Consider the following 19777-nt stretch of genomic DNA (forward strand, 5'->3'; position numbering starts at 1 on the left):
AATTAAACCATAGACAGTGTAGAGGGGGCGCGAGTTCCCTATCAGGGAACATACTGTTTCCAGTGTCTGAATTGTCCATGTTGTGGAGGCTGGACGTAGACACCACAGCAGCAGCAGAGTCACTCAGTGGGAGAGATGGGGCTTTGCAAGATGTACCTCTACCGGCCTCTTATCTTAGTGATGATGGCTATTGACTGGTATGGCCTGGGGGGCGCTTGGGGCTTGGAACATTTTACTGTGTACCTGAGGATGTGGCTTCTGGCCAAGACTAATGCCCTTCTTTCCATCATGGAGGAATACACCTACAGAAACACAAGCCACACATTGACTGTCCATCAATTCCTTTCGATTACTCAAGTGCAGAAGCAATAGCTGCACCGAGCGTCAAAAGAGTGCCCTGTGAACTGTGAATGTTCCCGAGAAGGGCCACAGTAATGGGCAGTGAAGCCTGGGGACTTTTACCAGGGAGGGGGCATACATACTTCTTATGACGGCTTGCCATCTGACAAGGGTGTCGAAGCACTGACCTTATTATTTAGTAATAATAACATGATGCGGGTAATCCATCTCAGAAACGGTGGAATGCTACACCTACCCCCTCTCCCCCTTGCATTAAAATCCATACCAAACGCATAGCACACACTTGGGCCCTGCTGCATCACTCTCCTGATCTGCAGTCCATGCTGTGAGTGTAGCACAGAGCAGCCTCAGAGGTCACAGGTACTGTTTGGAAGCTGCTGTGACAGCAAAGTTGTGAAACGAGCCAAGTGTCTCAGGGAAAGCTCTGCATCAGGGCTCTTGTTAGTTCAATCGTCAAATCATTGTCTTAAACCCCATGTGTTAGATATTCAATGAAGGAATCCGATAAAGCACAAAAACAGATAGAAATACCACAGAACCATGTCAGCAATCGGAGAAAAAAAAATAGAAGTGGGTATTACTGCTCACTCTGCACCAAAACGCCAGTGAAGTGTTCCTAGCTATCAGAAGTATATGGGCTTTAATTGCCCCAGGTACCGAAAAGGTTACCCAAACCTTAACACGTTAAACATATATTAAATTGGGTAGACTGGGTCTGGCGCTAGTCCTTTGACAAATAATATTTAGGCAGATTGCCAAATTCTCATTTGCAAGAAAACAACGATAAGCTGTGGTAATCAGTGAATGCCTTTATTGTTGGTGATGGCCTTTAAAGTTGAAAAGTGTTTCCTGTGTAACCGTGGGATCACTAGACCTGATGGCACGCATGGGGGCGGGGCACGGGGACCATATCATCGGTCACTGGAACCTGGGGATTTGGTGTTTAATAATTTCATTGCCATGCAACACGGTTTGATTGGAAGCATTAGAGACCCCATAGTTCTTGTGCCTAGTTTTGAAAAAGACCTGAGACGAAACACTTGTCAACCTTAAGAGGCACCACCATTAATAAAGGCATTCACTGATTACCACAGCTTACCGCTGTTTTCTTGTAAATGAGAATTTGGCAAGCTGCCTGAATATTATTTGTCATAGGACTAGCGCCAGATGCAGTGTACCCAATTGAATCCATGTGAGCATTAGTCAACATGTTAGACCGTGGTAAATAGAAGACATAAGCAACATTTCATAAATGGTCAGCAAACAAGAAATGCAAAATGAAAACATGATTTCAAGAAATGGGCAAAGGAGTTATTGCACATGGATATTGTGACACAGATAAACAAAAAGAGAAAACAAATGTTTGAAAAGAAAGAAAGAACACGTTGTTAATATTTATAAATAGTAATAATGTTACAACACATATTAAGATGGATGCTAGTTAATCAGAAAACAATGGTGAAAACTGAAAACCTGCCAAGTGGTTCTGAAAATAATAATTGTGGGGTTTCCATGAAATTAATTCTGTTGTTGGAGCGAATGTTCTACATATTAGGTATATGTAATGCTGTACATACACAGTCCATTATCGAATACAGCATGACCTGTAGTGTGAGCACAAAGTGGCAAGGTGCTCAGCAAATGCTGGTTGCAGGAAGTGAAGGTGGGGAAGCTTCCTTGATTATTGATAATGCCATTGGTCATTTGCTGCCAACCATTGTGTTGGGTAAAAGGCATGCAGCAGAGTGACCGTCTATTGCTATAGCTACAAAGCTGAACAATGTGAACACAAACAAGAGGCGTTTGGACCTAGACCTGTGAGAATACCTTTGATCATTCAGCGGTGAAAATATGGCCATAGCACCTGCTATTGTGGTATACGTATGTGGCACAGCAACTAGTGTTACTGAATGCAGACATCTGAGGATCTTGTTGCTGGTACAACAGAAAACTCATAGCTAACATCAAGTATTTAGAAAATACCACATTCGTCATTTCTCGGATAGTGCGCGTCATGTTTTCACACATATTTCCTAAACAAATTTATATTTGTGATTTGGTGGATGGAAATGAATATGGTAAGGTCACAGAACTTGAGACAATCTGCCTCCTACAAGGATTTGGCACTTTGAAAATACTATGCTGGTGATTCAGGGCTGTACAAAAACTCAGTAATATAACATAAAATGTGAAATAGTACACAGAAGGACGAGTGTTGCCCCTTCTGCATTTTATTTAACCATGGGGTTGAGAAGGTGTATTTGTGAGATGTCAATTTCTTGACCACTCTCAGGGTACCCCAGTAAGTCGCTTGACACATAATTTCAAAGGATGTGTGAATGCACACCTCAACTTGTAGGATACAACTTTTCTTCAATGCTGGGATGTTTTACATTTTTGGAGTTAAAATTGGAGGAATTTCAATGTGGGATTCAAACTCCTCTTTGTGCCCCATTTGCCTCATTTTGTAGGAGGTGCAATCCTCTAGACACTTTAATCCGTGCATCTTCTGGAAGCACATTTGATGCACACAAGAGGCTCACGATTTGCATGCCAGGGGGCAGCTCATCTGGACCCGTCCAGGCTAAAGATGGCCTCCCCGGCAGCACCCTTACTACTAAAGATCAGTGCCACTGAAAGGAAATTGTTCTCGCCCTCATTATCATCACTGGCCATGCTGATAGAATTCTAAACCAGGTTTTCCCCATCCTATCATCACCCCCAGACCCTCTGCTTGCCCACTCATCAATGCCAACTCACAGGAACAGGATCAGGATGTTCTCTTCCTTTCTGAAACCTGGGCATGAGCCGCATCTGTCCTGCCATAGCTGCCAATGTTGCTCCTGGCTTTAGTATTTGCTGCCTTGGCAGGCTATTCACACGCAGAGTTGATGTTGCCATATTCCACAGAAGTTAATTTTCTTGATCTCTCACTGCTTGTCCTCCCAGTCCCCATTGGGAAATTGTCGCTGCCTGACTGGTCTTCCTTGACAATACTTTCTTTTTCTGTGCAATTCCAAATCTTCCTACCAGATAGTGGTAAAGTAAAGAGTAAAACACAGACACAAATACCTTTACATATACTTTTCAGTACATTTTTGGAAAAGTGTAAATTCCTTGGATTCCAACGGAATCTGCCTACTTTTACAGTTGTAAAAATCCTGTGGATTTCTTAAGAAACCACTGTTTTACACCAGCTTGAACATACACGCTGGAGTTAAGCCATGTGCTGTTATCAGGCAGTGCAAGGAAGTATGACAGAAACGGTTTTTTCAGGTAGTGCCTCCACTGCACTTCCGAACAAAACAAAAATCCCCCAGATGATTAAAGACGACGTTACGACAAGCATAGCATTTATACACATGTTTTAAGCATGACCATATTTGCCCTGGTGTTGGCCAGAACACATAATGGATGAAACTAAAACCTGCTCACACAGGTCCATGACAAAGGCGGTCAAGTGTTGGTGCACCAATCAGTGAGCCTGGGCACACAAGCATTTCTGCACACCTGCTGGTTCGCGGTGGATTTTGTGTGGCAGTCCTGGCAGAGGGCACTGATTGACACATTCAAGAACAGAGTATATGAAAGCATTCACAGCACTGAAATGGAAGGAAGACAGATAGATAGGGAGGAAACGCTCAACAGCTCTGAGCATGAAAGGCATAGATTTGGTGAGAAAAGTGTCACTCTCAGCCTAATATCCCAGTGCCCAAAAGATGTCTTGCTTAGGAAAATAACCCATCCATCTGCTCAGTTTCATTCATCCCACAAAGAAATCAGACCAGCCACTCAAGATCAACGCTGTCAATCGCTGCGCTTATCTTCAGAATTCTCAGAAATGTCCTGGGGTCCACAGAACCATCTCTGGTGACATCTTCAGCCTTCTCTGAATGACGCATCATCATCCATCTCTTGAAAGAGTTACTTTGGGAAAGGGAAGGTTTTGCCGCAGCAGAATTGGTCGAGGGAGAATTTGTTGAATATGTTTGGACGAATTGCAACGCAAATGTGTTTGAGGGGGTGGGTTTGGGTAATAAAAAGGGTGGGTGTGGGGAGTCTCCCCGCTTAGATTTGCACTGAAATGTCCCAAACAAAACCACAACATTTGGTGAAATCTCTCTCAACCAATTGTTTTCGAGGAAATCACATAGAACCATTTACTAAATGCCTTAGAAAATAATTACGTTATAAAAAAAAAGAAAATCTGTTTTCATTTGCCCAGCAACCAATATGTGATACTGACTCATCCAGCTACACGTTTTCTATACGAATAATAACCGGAAAAAGACTGAAAAATCAAGGTATCGTATTTTTGTGTTTCTGTTACAAAAGAGAACTAAAATGTTCCAGGACTTATAGGACAGAGTAAACATTTTGTGATTAATCCGATGCCCTATAGGAAGCCAGGGAAGCTCCCTTCGTGCCTCAGTGACATGATTCCGCCTGGACATAGCAAAGATGGCACGCAGGGCACAGTTTTGTGCGACCTGCAGCAAGCTTATATTGGCCTGTGAGGTACTGGTCAGCAAAATGTTGCAATAGTCCAGTCTTGAGTTCACAAGAGCAGTGCCTAGCAGCAAGCAATTGCTGGAAGAGATAAAGGTTGAATATGCTTCAACAGCTTTGCAGTATATCCGCAAGCTCACTGAGTGTGTGAGACATGATTTCTCATGTAACGTTTGGCGTCTAGGAGGACACAGAGTGTCTTCATACTATTAAAGACATTGATGGAGTTACCTGCGATATTGAAACTACCATAGGCGGGGTCAAAATTCTTCAAGCGAGGGCCTGACACTACAGTCAGCAGCTCACTTTTGTTTTCGGTCAAGGGCCAAGGAGTTGTCCGGCCAAGGAGTTGTCCGTCATCCACATCTGTACGGCATCATACACTTTATTAATAGCATCAGAGTCATTAATGTAATTTCCGTTAAGCTCAAGGAAGACCTGGGGGTGGTCTGCACAGTTTGTATTCTGCACACCCAGGTGATTCAAGAGACACATCAGAGGCCTGATGTAGATGTTGAAGCACGTGGGTGCGATAAAAGAGCCCTGTGGAACACCAAAAGTTAGTGTAGTAGGAGATGAGCTGGTCTCACCCACTGACACTATAGCAGAGTGTGGGCCAAGAAAAGACGAGATCCAATGGACGGCCTGGCCAGAGCAACAAGCCTGGTACCTAAGTCTGGAGACCAGCAAGGCATGATCGACCAGGTCAAATGCCGCCGAGAGGTCGAGCAGCATCAGCAAGGCAGGGTGCTCGCGGTCCACTATGCTGGTGAGGGTAGATTTGAGGTCCAGCATAGCGGTTTCTGTACTGTGCCACACTCTGAAGCTGGTTTGCAGTTCCCCCAGTAAACCGTTTTCTTCAATATGGCCCTTCTAGCTGAAGGTAGGCTACCCTGTTCAGGATTTTCAGGCGAAAAGGAACATTTGTGATGGGCCGATAGTAATTGGCCATTGCCGGATCTAAGGTGTTCTTCTTAAGCAGTGGTTTAATCCTGGTCTGTTTCAAAGATGAGGGAACAAGGCCCTCAATAAAGGACAGGGTGATACATTTTGTAATCCTGAGGCAAAGAAGCTCCAGGGAGCCTTTGAGAATGTCAACTAGACAAAGGTGTCCAAGACGGGATGTGGGTTTCATACTGAGAATAATAAATGGATCTCCACGTCAGATCAGTTGGAGAAGTTCAAAATATTATTATTGGTCGGGTGGTGGAGATTATCCTTGCCTAGGTTGGGGAGCACTCTTAGCCTAGTGGGGCGCTCTTGCAAGTCACAAAAAATCTTCCTGTGGCCATGAATTGTGGCAGCAAATTCATTATGGATGAACTGACACCAGGCATAGTCTTTCAGAACAGTCTGTTTGGGGGTCGTGGTTCGTTAAATTCAGACAGAACTTTAAATATTTCATGCAAACTTGAGCAGGAATTGGCAACTCTGGTGTTAAGATAATTTGATTTGGCATATATAATAGCTGTTTAACATTTTTTGAGGGCCCATTTGTTACTGAGACAGCGTGAGAGGGCCAGGATCCTTCCGCCACTTTCGTTCATGCAAACTTTTGCTCTTTCTGGGTAAGATGATTGCCTTGTTGTATCATGAATTCTTGAGAGCCTCAGATTTAATCTTTTTGGTTTTCATAGGGGTCAGAGATTCAATGGAGAATTTAATGACATCCACAAAATGTGTTACCAAGCTGGGCACATCAGTGAAATTGTCAAAAGGCTGTGACTTGGAAGCCACCAATGCCGAGAATTTAGCAGGAGTGACATTCCTGAAGTTTCTAGATTTCTTTTCAGGCCTGGGAAGCGCGTCCAGTCTTGCAGGGTGTACTGGTAGAGGTACATAGAAATTGACTAGATGATGATCTGACCAGGCACATGGAGAGACTAGAACCTCCAAGAGGGACAAACGGTGTGATATAGCCCAGTCCAAGGTATGCCCCCCCATGTGTAGTGCTGTTGACCCATTGAGAATAACCAATAGCATCGAGGGCCTTCACGAGGGACATAGCTTGTTGATCTGGTTGGGCTTTGGCTCATAAATTCAAGTCACTGAGGACGATTACCTGAGTCCTAGGCTAGGTGATGGAATTAAGAAGGTTGAGAAACTGTTCCTCAAACTGGGGCATATTCTTTGGCGGTCTGTATATGACCAGCATACTCAATGAAATGGTAGCATTAATTTGAATCTTCACAAGGACTGGTTCACAATCATCAGGGCTAGAGTGAGTTACAATGTGACAATCCAGATGTTTTTTAACATGAAAGCCACACCTCCACCCTTTTTGGGCAGCAAGATCAGACTGAAAGAGTAGGTACTCTGGAGGAAGGGCCAAGGTAGTGTCAATAGATATGGAGGAGTTAAGACATGTCTCTGTGAGTGCCGTAACATCCGGGGCAAATTCAATAAAGTAGTCGGCAATCTCCACCCCATGTTTTGACTTGGAGTGCATACTGAGGACTGTAAAGGACAATGTAGAATTTATAGTGACAGAATTACCCAGAACAGGCAGGCTTTTTAAGTAATTTTGAACCTTCGCATGAGAAGAGCCATCAATAGGCATGGTTTGCACGATATTCGGACACACCACTTTCGCGTCTATATGAGACGTGACATCCATAAGGGTTATGGACTGAGTAAGAGAGTCATGCTTAGAGATCAAAAGAGCAGGAGTTTGATTACAAAGAACCTTTATGGTGGTTTGTGCCCTAATCTGGCTGGTGTGAGCGAGGTCTGCATCGTCTAAACAGCAAGGTAACCTCAGGGGGGAGAGTCTTACCCACAGGAGTATTGGACAGATTAGGGCAGGCCAGGACTTCTAGGTCGAGAAGAGGACTTGCTATACCGGCGTTCGGGGGTAGAACCACGTGAAGAGACGTGATATAGGCAAAAGAGGGACCTCATATTGTAGGACACTGAGATAGAGTTCCAAAATGGTTGGGTGCCTAACTTCTGGGCCATGGGGGTGTGTTTAAGAGGTTCTCAGAAATTGGAGCCATTACAGAATAATTAACCTACACGTATTGATCCAAGTACCGTACCGTATTACTAACAGTAGTCAATGAGTAATGCCCATGATGCACACCTTGCGCAAACCGGCCACAACCGGCCTCCTCAAGCGCGCCGCCAACATGATGAAGAGGTCAGGTGTTGCCGGGAAGTGTAGTCCCCAAGAACTACTGGTCATTCATGCTCACACGCAGCTCTGTCCAGGAAGCAGCTCTGTCCAACGCGCGCTGCTGCAATGAGAGGTGAACCGCAACGTAATCACTGAGCCAATACCCATACCAAGTAAGGCTAACGTTGCAATAGACCTCAAGAAAAATGCAGACCTTAATTCTTGGTAAACAAAATAAATGAAATAAACACAATAAAGAAATCACTATTCAGGGAATGTGTAAAGTAATTGCAGCAGCTGGATCTAGCAGCACAACCACACTACACACGCACACATGCTAACGGTGCGGGCGGCAGTGCAGTGAGCAGTGAATATACTGTACCTCACTCTACTGCTTGGTTCATTCACCTACTAAATATTGGAATCCATTCAGTGGATAGTTGTGCGCAAGAGAAAGAGGTGAGCCTCCAGGATAATAATCAAATACGTCAGATTTGTAAACGTTGTAAGGGCAATGAAATTCCCACATGCCCTCTTTCTCATTCGGTTGAAGTTCCTGCCCCAGTAAAATACAGTGACCCGTCATCCTGGCTGTGAAGAGGTGGCAAAGTTCCTTTTGATAGGTGATAGCGGTATGTAGCCCAACAATCAATGAATGGTTGGGATAGTGGATTTGATTTCGCAGCAAACACTATTGGCCCTGGCTAAGGGCGAAACACGGGGAAACAATGGAATGTGGGTCCTCACAAATACCCTGTTCTTTCATTTGTGCCACAATACACATAGTCCTACTCAGAAATATGGCTCTCCCTGTCATATGAATCAAAGCTCAATGGTGAAGCTGGTTTATTGACTAAGAACAAAGTGCTTTCAGTCGCTAGCCTCACACACAAGTCAAGCTACCCTTGTTCTATGTCGAGAGAGTTTGTGGTAATACGCAATTGTCTCAGGGACCACCTATAGATCACAAAATTCTAGGCCACCACAGCTTCAGTGAAGTGCTAGGGAGCATGCTAGGACTCCACACCCATGCAGATGAGCAAAGAAACATGGCAGGTCACCACAGCTACACAGATGGGCAATGAAACATGCTAGGCAACCACAGCCATTCAGAAGAGTTAAGAAACATGCTGTGGGCCTCCAGGCTCTCACAGAAAGGGCAGCAAACATGCTAGGTCTCCAGAGCCAACCGGAACATAGAAGAAAGGTGCTAGGCCTCCACAGTCATGCAGAAGGGCAAAGAAGAAGTGTGCTAAGCTCCGCCAGCCAAGCAGATGATGAAAGATGCATGCTAGACCACCCCAGCCAAGCAGGAGAACAAAGAGGTAAGCCGGGCCTCCACAGCTATGTAGAAGAGCAAATCAACATTCTAGGACTCCAGAGTCACACAGAAGAGCTAAGCAAATGATAGGCCTAGTCAACAACAGAGAAGATTAAAGAAGCATGCTAGGTCTCCACATCCAGGCAGAAGAGCAATGTAGATGTTGCATCTACTACAGCGTGAAAGTCTTGCCACCTCGGATTTCATTCAAGGCTAGAATCAGTCACGGGTAGATATACTACCAGTATGCCGAAGACTGACCAGACATACTTCAGGTATCTGAGAAGATTGTCTAACAATGACCAAATGAGTTTCTCCTAGAAGGAATGCCATACAGTTAAGGGATAGGGGGTCTATGGATGTCAACTCATGGCTAACCTAATGTGCCCTCTGGCAGAAGACCTCAGTGAGCATGCCGCAGGAATATTCCGGCTTCCTGGAATGCTGGTGTATTCACACTGACAATGAAAATGCAGTAGGGTAAGATATGTTCACAGTGAGTTGGGATCAGATGGTGTATCAGCATGGAGGGTGTTCTGGGGGACCGTGCCAAAAGGAAGTCAGCCAGTGGCAGGAGGCTCAGGTGGGGGATCCGTAGTAGTGAAATTGAGACTGGCAGCACATATGTCCGCCAACATTAACTCATCTAGATGCCATGCATCTGATGGCGGAAAAGGGCAGCATTATTCCAGTGGCAGAGTCAGCTAGTTTTGGGGGTGGGGTAGGTAGGATAAAAGAGAGGAAAGAGAGAGGGAAGAGAGTGGGGGTTCTTTTCTCTCTGTCAAAGTTCACTCGGCAATAGATGAGACGGGGTTATTGGAGTAGTGCAGATTACCATCTCAGAGAAGGCTGAGAATGGTTCCGTAACACAGCTGATTACTACAACAAACCAGCATGTGCTCAGCCAATAGCCATGACTTTCAATACAGAATTTTTTTCGGTGTTATTTGGTGTTGCCATCATATACCCATATACTCAAATCACAGGCAGTGTATTGACATCAAATGACCACATAATCATACAGAAAGCCCAGTTGCTCTCATAATAGGCCATGTAGGATTATACAACGTAGAGGGGCCCTCTTCAAATGCCAAGGACCGTTATAATGCGTCTGGAATTGCTGTCAAAGATAACTTTGTAATACATATGTCACCAAAATCCATGCCATTCAATGCATAACCCTTGAAACGATGACGGTCTGGACCGCCCTGCCATGAATCAAAGCTTTAAGCATAGAAGGCACACAAATGAACCATTGTTTTGAGTGCGGCAAGCACTTCACTCATTGAGCAACTTCACACTTTTCCATTGCCCGTCAAGTTATGCTGGAGCGCTTTGATTTTACTGTGCATTGGCGGAAAGCACAGAGTAATCCATGAATTGTATTTGGTAAGTGTCCTCAAGATTGAAGCAGGACGGAAAAATCGGAAGCTTTCATTTTTTGAAACATAATAACATGTTATATACACCCTTAGTTAAATGTGTTCAAAGCTGTGACTGGCGGTTGTGCCCAGATGTCAGGTGCTTCACTCGACCACCACTTAACATGAGTGCTCCGAGGTCTTTAAATTATGAAGCGAGGCTGCGGCTCGTGTTTTGTGCTCGCTCAAAGACCAGGCCTTCACGTGGGAGCAGGTCAATCATTTGCATTTTGATAAGTGTGGGTTTGAGATCGGGGCATGACCTCACCTTTCATTTTATTTTACTGTGGTAAGTTTATAAAGGCCAGGGCAGCAGAGGCCATGCAGAATGATTATGCCTTTCAGGGATTACAATCCATTTACTTTTATGGATAAAGGTGCACATATAGGGACAGCCAGGCACGCGCATTCATTTATTAATCTCTACAGTTAATACATAAAAATGAATGTACCATGCCTTCTCTGCAAAGTCAATGGTAACCAAATAATTGAACTCGTAAACATGAATACACATTAATAACCAGCGGGGGGTAGGGGTGGATGAGGGGAGTGGCAACCTCCAAGCCAATGAGGAGGCTCAGAACAGGATCTTTACCACACCAGTATGCAGGAGGCTGCCATCTTCCCTGGCTGGGATGAAAGTAAGTGTGCTCTCCCCCCTCGTCCCCTGCCCTTACTCCCACCCACACAAACTGTTGTCACATTTCCAACCCCCCCAACCCAACCCACTTACCTTGCACTTCCATGCCCCTCATAGGTGCCGGGATCACTAGCATTCCCTGTGCATCCCTGATTTGGCAATGGCCGCCATGGAAAGGGAGAAGGGACTACATTACTTCCCTGCTCCCCAAACCATGGCAGCCATCTTGAGTTGTAGTTTTTATCTCGAGCTGAGAAACAGCAAACATGTTGTTTCTGAACTCAAGATAAAAATACTATTAGTCCCCTGGTACAACGTGCCGGAATACTAATAGCAAGAAGCCCTTGCAGGGGCAGCATTACCAGTCTGGTAATATCCCTGGTCATTGAACTGATTCCACGGGGCATTACCAGACCTGTAATGCCCCCCCTGCTTGATTTGTATCGCTTAATTATTACCCAAATCAATGTGTTAACTTCCGAAGAATTAAGGTATTAGCTACCTCTTCCAGGTTTCAAGGCTGTGACTGCTCTAAATGCGTAGGCATGGAGGCGAGCATTGAACTCACTGAGCTATTTAGAGCGAGAGTCAAAGCTCTATAGTTTCCTAAGAATTGCAAATTATGCAGCTACATTGTTTCTTTGATTAAGGATCAGATCGTGGACTGGTCTGAGTGGCAGACATCAGAGCAGCAGTGGAGCCATAAGCACAGGGGCCGCTCAATATATAACGAAATAATAATGAATAGGCTTTCCCTTTTTCATTTAAAGCCTAAAAAGAAGCGAGACCATTATTATTTCACTTGCACATGTATTACCAAGCAGCACAACAAAGGTGTTTATATGAGGCACAGCCTATTAAGTGCACCTTTTTTAACCCATTAGTCAAACATTTTCCGAGAGGAGGAAACCCCACCCGAAACCCCCTCGGTTGGTTTGGCTCACTAGCTATGCTAGGGCATTCATAGGGGAAATATTTACACCCCTCCAATTAAATAAATCACCAGATGCCACTGCACTCAGTGGATCATCACTGTTAATCATGGATCCCTCCAGGAGAGCAATTTACTCAGTAATGAACTTGTTTACAAAAGAAGGAATCTCACAGCACATGTTCACTGTAATGAAAGATGAGGCATTTCAGGCAACGTGGCAGCGGGCCAAACAATGTATTCTCTTTCTATGATTCAAATAAAAGGTTAATGTAGCAGGATGAAATCCACTTTCTTATTAAACCAATGAATAGTATAACCAACAGCAACCCTCACGCTTGGCCCGCAACCTTGGGCTTCTCTTTGACTGAGATCTGAAACTCTACCAGTTCATCACTGACACTGCAGCCAGACTCAACCTTCTAAACATTAGAAAAATACACCCATACCTCATTCACCGTTCAACTAAAACACTTATCTCTACACTTGTGCTCAGAAAACTGGACTTCTGCATTATCCAATTTCTTGGGGTACCCCGCTACTCTTTTCCTCCCCTCAATAAAGTATTCATCTTTAACAGAGACACCCCTTTCAGCCTAATCAGGTTCTCCCCCATCCTTGCTTACAGTGACCACGTGATATGGCTCTTCATGCAAAATTTCCCTGTCGCAATTCCTGCTACTCATCTATTCATTCATTCATGGTCCACTGCCCCCTGAATGTACACACTACACTCTACCTCACTATCTGCTCATCTCACTGCAACATTTCAGTCCCTTGCTACTCTACTGCCTCCTCCTGCTATTCACCCTTTTTCCTACTTGCAACACTTCCCTGGGATGGTCTCTCACTGGCCATCAAAGGCATCTCTTCAGTGGGACTCTTCAAATCAAGGATCAAAATACACTCCACCTGCTAGTAATGGAAGAAGCCCCCAAATGCCCCCTTAATCCTATTTAAACCAATCAAACTGCTCACCTCTCCTGCATTCTGTCCTCAGGATTACTCTATCTAATTTACAAACAAGCAAATACTAGCCTTGAACTCTCAATGATAACATTGGTACGCCCTCCAGTCTCTGTTGCTCGTACATGTGCCTACTCTTTCCCTTGCAGCACCCAGTATACATCATTCAATGCAACAATGCTCCTAAGTAAAGGCACCTTACACTGATTTTCCCTACTTTGTAAGATATGTCTGTTTGAAGTGACACCCTGTTCTAAAATACATTCTAATACACATCTTAAGTACTCAGTGAGAACATTGATTGGGGCTTGGTCTTTCCTTGTTCTGCGTGCCATGCTCTGGAATCTCCCTAATCTTCTCCATGTCTGTGAGCTTTTGCTAATGTGCTCTTAATGGAAGAGGAGCAGTGCTTCAAACTAAATATGCATGTAGTAGTAAAAGCAACAGGTGTGTCACTACTGGTAGAAAACACTGTTGACAGCAATATTTTAATGGTAAAAAATGGATCAGCACTAATCAAGACACATGTGTTTTTGTAATGCTGTAGTTCCATCACTGGAATTTAAAACACTGAAATCAGCAAAACTTAATAAGAGAATAACAACAAGAGATGCTCCTTGTTTTACAAATGATGCATACATGCTCTGTATTCTTGGAGACAGGGCAGGGTGGCGGGATTTCAGTGAGATATTTTCTATAGGATTCCCACAAATAAACAAAATATGCATAAATACAATAACAGCACAGCATGGTTACGAAGAGGAAACAATATTAAGGAACCACAAAGGAAACCAACACAGTCTTTGAGGCAGTTGTTGAGGGGCAGATGAATATGTCATCCATAGCTTCCACCCCTCCCCAGCTCCACAATGCAGAGGTGAGAAACGTTACTCACAAAAACAACCCTATTGCACTTATCCCAGGCAGGTACAGCAGGAAATGAACACAATCTAAAGTGGGGATGGCACAAGTAACCAAACTAACCTTATGACAAAACATATGCATCAACTACACACAAAGCACATATGCATTCAGCATGAACAAAATACACTAGGTCAAAAATGCACTCACACACAAAGAATATGAACTGCATCCATTTACACATGAAAAACGAACACAGCACTCAGTGGAAACAAAGAAACATTCATGATTTGCAGCCATCTTCTTCAAAATGGCCGCCACAGAATGGTTCAGAATTAGCAAAGGACTTCCATGCCTCAGAAAGCTCAACAATGCTGAATTCACAAAAACACAGGCACATTAGAAGGGCTTGCTTAGCACAAAAGATAGTTTAATGGTGAAGCTCAAGGTCGAAGTATGAGGAAACATTTTTCAAATGGGAGGAGGGATTTTGCCAGAACATCAGGGGCACAGACTCTGGCAGTTAGATGTAATGCAAAATAGGAATTAAATAGTAGAAAAAACTATTTCAGCAGTGCCTTGTAGAGTTTTGTTATAACTGGACTTGACACAAGCAAGGGAAGATATTGGGTTGGACAGGAGAACAATAGGATGATGGTGTAGTTAATTCCACCCTGAGTGTCGTGCACTGCCTTGCTTTATCTTCAAGCAAATCAAAATTCAGTTAAAACTTGTATTTTGTAGCTATTCTGCTGGTCAGCACATGATGATGTCAGTAAAGAGGAGGAAGATGCAGGGTGTGATGTCAGAAATGGGTGGTGTGTGTGGGTTTTAGTGCCAGAAATTATGTTAGCCAATGAAATCACACCAATGTATGAACACTATGAATATTTACACCAATCAGTTTGTTTGAACTGCCGAAAAAATGTAATTAATGACTTGTTATACAAGTGTATGAGCAGTGGGCAGAGCTGAGAGCTTGTTCAGTCAGTCCAGTGCGCAGGGCTGTTTTTTAATTACTTCTAGCTGTGGGCGGAGAGGGGCTATAAAACGCTGGTTTTCCTCCACAATGCCTATTTGTAGTTGTAAATATTTATGTATCTATTTTTGGAGTATTCATGTAAAACAGACCTCCTTTACACAATACAGAATGCAGGGGGGCAGGTAGGGGATTGTGATAAAGGATTTGAAAGCACAAGCCCCACTGAAAAGGGAAAAATAACACCCACAAAAAAAACAACTCTCAAAACAATGCCCTGCAACTGCTCTTACTTGATAGCAGACCGGGAGCATGTATGGTTGGATAATTTGCAAGGTGCCCATAGGGTTATGCGTTGGTCCACAAATGGCATCCTCCACTTACTGCGCTCTATGGAATTCATTATGGCTTGCACCTATCTTCATTACATACATGTCCCATTGCAGTTGGGTGATACTAGTCCAGCTCTGGTTTTATCTTTGCATTGTGGTAGGTCTAGTCTTGGATGTTCCCATTCTAAACCCAGGACTGAAAGTCCAAGAAAACATAGTAAAAACCAGTACTGGAGTGGGGAACTTTGCCATGTATATCATTATTTTATTCTAGCTAGCAACAATTCATGAAATGATATTTAAAAATATAACTCATGTTGCAATCAGAGTTCAGAGCACAGCCAACCTTGAACATCATGTACAAATACGTCTTGAAGACAAGCTATCAACGACTTCACTGTGTATCAAATCTAGAATAAAGTGGTCACCAAAAATGATGATTTTGGTATACACGTGTGACTATTGACAACATAGTTTACTATAATTATTGCAACTAATCAAGACAGTCTTTGGCTGATTCCGGCGCTCCTCACTGTATCATAATAATGTAGATGCAAGCAGCGGAGCAAAGGTCTATTACCCTTAGACTGTAAAGGGAAACAAAACTGCCAAATAATTGTTTAGACCTAGAGGTGTTCCGCGCTCTGCTTGTAGACAAGACTATTTATATAAGTCAACCAAAACATTTTTTTGTTGAGGTTTTGAAGCCATTTTTCAATCATAAAGTAAACAGAAATATTGTTTTGTCTTAGCCTTTGTTTTATTCCAAAAGAAAAATGTTTTGTTAAGTTGTAAATTGCATTCAAATCAAAACAGTTACTTCACAGGATTTGACTATTCCCAGCACACTTATTTGGTTGAATTATACATTTCATTCACTTCTGTACATATTTTGGTTGAATTATAAGTTTCATTCAATTCAGTACTGTTGCTTCACAGTTCCAAACTTTTCTTAGTCTATACCCAGTTTCATTCAATTCAGTACTGTTTCTCCTCAGTTCCAAATTTGTTCTTAGTCTGTACCCTCTTAGTCTATACCCGACACGTGTTTCTCCGCCTTTCGTTTGGCGGTTCTTCAGGGGATTTTGGACTGTAAATGTATTCAAAATAAAGAAAAGTGCTAATTCACTTGTATTCGTTGTATTGATGATATTATGAATTGTACAAGAGTGCTTCCACTGTTAGTACTGCTCTTGACTGCTTTCAATGGTGTCACTTTGTGTAGAGAGAATTTTAGTTTCCAAAAACGAGTGGATCCGCAGTGCGATTGCCGTGCATTCATGTTGTGAACCGTTTTTGGAAACTAAAATTCTCTCTACACTAAGTGACACCATTGAAAGAAGTCAAGAGCAGTGCTAACAGTGGATAGCCCGAATTTTACACATCTCCTTACGCAAAAGGGCTGTTCAAGCACTCTTGTACAATTCATAATATCATCAATACAACGAATGAAAGTGAATTAGCACTTTTCTTTATTTTGAATAAATTTACAGTCCAAAATCCCCTGAAGAATCGCCAAACGAAAGGCGGAGAAACACGTGTCAGGTATAGACTAAGAGGGTACAGACTAGGGCTGTACCGAACTTCGGCTTCGAGTCCCTATTCTGCCGAAGTTCGGCTGAAATACAGCTATCCGGCTTCGGCAGAATAGTTTCTGTTTAGGGACTCGAAGCCGAAGTCCACTTTCTATGATTAGCTGCCCTCTCCCTGTTTGGGAGATGACAGCCAATCATAGAATGTTTGACAGTGTTCAGGCTGCAGAAGCCAAACAAGCTGTTTGCCTATTGGCTTCTGCAGTCTGACCACAGAGGAACCAGCCTAACGTGTTGAAATAGGAAGCGAGGGAAGGGAACAGTTCTTCCCGTCCCTCACTTCCTATGCCAGCACCCGGACCCAATCACCAGGTAAGTGACGCCCCCCCCCCATACCCCCTCATCACGGTGAGGCCGCGGGGCCTCAGGGAACCCCCGCGGCCTCACCGCAATAATGTTTTGTTTGTCGGGCCACCGGTGCAAAGCCGGTGGCCCGACGTTTATTTTGCATTGGGGGGCCGCTCCTACAGGAGCGGCCCCCCCAGACTCATGAGGCCGCCGGGGCACTTTGCCGACCCCGGCGGCCTCGGTGCCCCCCATCCCCCTCACCACGGTGAGGCCGCGGGGCCTCAGGGAACCCCCGCGGCCTCACCGCAATAATGTTTTGTTTGTCGGGCCACCGGTGCAAAGCCGGTGGCCCGACGTTTATTTTGCATTGAGGGGCCGCTCCTACAGGAGCGGCCCCCCCAGACTCATGAGGCCGCCGGGGCACTTTGCCGACCCCGGCGGCCTCGGTGCCCCCCATCCCCCTCACCACGGTGAGGCCGCGGGGCTTCAGGGAACCCCCGCGGCCTCACCGCAATAATGTTTTGTTTGTCGGGCCACCGGTGCAAAGCCGGTGGCCCGACGTTTATTTTGCATTGGGGGGCCGCTCCTACAGGAGCGGCCCCCCCAGACTCATGAGGCCGCCGGGGCACTTTGCCGACCCCGGCGGCCTCGGTGCCCCCCATCCCCCTCACCACGGTGAGGCCGCGGGGCCTCAGGGAACCCCCGCGGCCTCACCGCAATAATGTTCTGTTTGTCGGGCCACCGGTGCAAAGCCGGTGGCCCGACGTTTATTTTGCATTGGGGGGCCGCTCCTACAAGAGCGGCCCCCCCAGACTCATGAGGCCGCCGGGGCACTTTGCCGACCCCGGCGGCCTCGGTGCCCCCCATCCCCCTCACCACGGTGAGGCCGCGGGGCCTCAGGGAACCCCCGCGGCCTCACCGCAATAATGTTTTGTTTGTCGGGCCACCGGTGCAAAGCCGGTGGCCCGATGTTTATTTTGCATTGGGGGGCCGCTCCTACAGGAGCGGCCCCCCCAGACTCATGAGGCCGCCGGGGCACTTTGCCGACCCCGGCGGCCTCGCTGTGAAATGTGCCTCACCCCTTGAGCACGGTGAGGCCGCGGGGCCACAGGGAACCCCCGCGGCCTCACCGCAATAATGTTTTGTTTGTCGGGCCACCGGTGCAAAGCCGGTGGCCCGACGTTTATTTTGCATTGGGGGGCCGCTCCTACAAGAGCGGCCCCCCAGACTCATGAGGCCGCCGGGGCACTTTGCCGACCCCGGCGGCCTCGGTGCCCCCCATCCCCCTCACCACGGTGAGGCCGCGGGGCCTCAGGGAACCCCCGCGGCCTCACCGCAATAATGTTCTGTTTAATGTTCTGTTTGTCGGGCCACCGGTGCAAAGCCGGTGGCCCGACGTTTATTTTGCATTGGGGGGCCGCTCCTACAAGAGCGGCCCCCCCAGACTCATGAGGCCGCCGGGGCACTTTGCCGACCCCGGCGGCCTCGGTGCCCCCCATCCCCCTCACCACGGTGAGGCCGCGGGGCCTCAGGGAACCCCCGCGGCCTCACCGCAATAATGTTTTGTTTGTCGGGCCACCGGTGCAAAGCCGGTGGCCCGATGTTTATTTTGCATTGGGGGGCCGCTCCTACAGGAGCGGCCCCCCCAGACTCATGAGGCCGCCGGGGCACTTTGCCGACCCCGGCGGCCTCGCTGTGAAATGTGCCTCACCCCTTGAGCACGGTGAGGCCGCGGGGCCACAGGGAACCCCCGCGGCCTCACCGCAATAATGTTGTGTTTGTCGGGCCACCGGGCCAAAGCCGGTGGCCCGAGATTGTATTGCATAGGGGGGCCTAAAAAAAAAAAAACTATTCGGCTCACTATTCGGCTCCGGCCGAATAGTTGACAAACTATTCGGTATCCGGCCGAATACTGAATATGCTATTCGGTACAGCCCTAGTACAGACTAAGAACAAATTTGGAACTGAGCAGAAACAGTACTGAATTGAATGAAACTGGGTATAAACCAAGAAAAGTTTGGAACTGTGAAGCAACAGTACTGAATTGAATGAAACTTATAATTCAAACAAAATATGTACTGAAGTGAATGAAACTTATAATTCAACCAAATAAGTGTGCTGGGAATAGTCAAATCCTGAGAAGTAACAGTTTTGATTTGAATGCAATTTACAAATTAACAAAACATTTTTCTTTTGGAATAAAACAAAGGCTAAGAAAAAACAATATTTATGTTTACTTTATGATTGACAAACGGCTTCAAAACTTCAACAATTTTTTTTTTTTTTAACCATGTAAATAGTCTTGTCTACAAGCAGAGCGCGGAACACCTCTAGGTCTAAGCAATTATTTGGCAGTACAATAATTATTAGATGCATTTTTTTTTTTCTTTTTGATATAGCTGACGAGTGGCACCGTTTCATGTGCAAAATCACGAGTCAACTCTGCCTTTTCAGTAAAAAAG

At 45.4% G+C, this 19777-nt stretch overlaps 1 protein-coding gene across 1 annotated transcript in view; it reads right to left on the minus strand.

Moving 5' to 3' along the window:
- The window catches only part of ALK (ALK receptor tyrosine kinase), a 3554133-nt gene that overhangs the window by 2020096 nt on the left and 1514260 nt on the right, over nucleotides 1–19777 (minus strand). The gene's annotated exons all lie outside the window — the stretch shown is intronic.

The sequence above is a fragment of the Ambystoma mexicanum genome, chromosome 4q (genome assembly GCF_040938575.1).
Source record: "Ambystoma mexicanum isolate Mex_15411 chromosome 4q, UKY_AmexF1_1, whole genome shotgun sequence".
NCBI lineage: Eukaryota > Metazoa > Chordata > Amphibia > Caudata > Ambystomatidae > Ambystoma > Ambystoma mexicanum.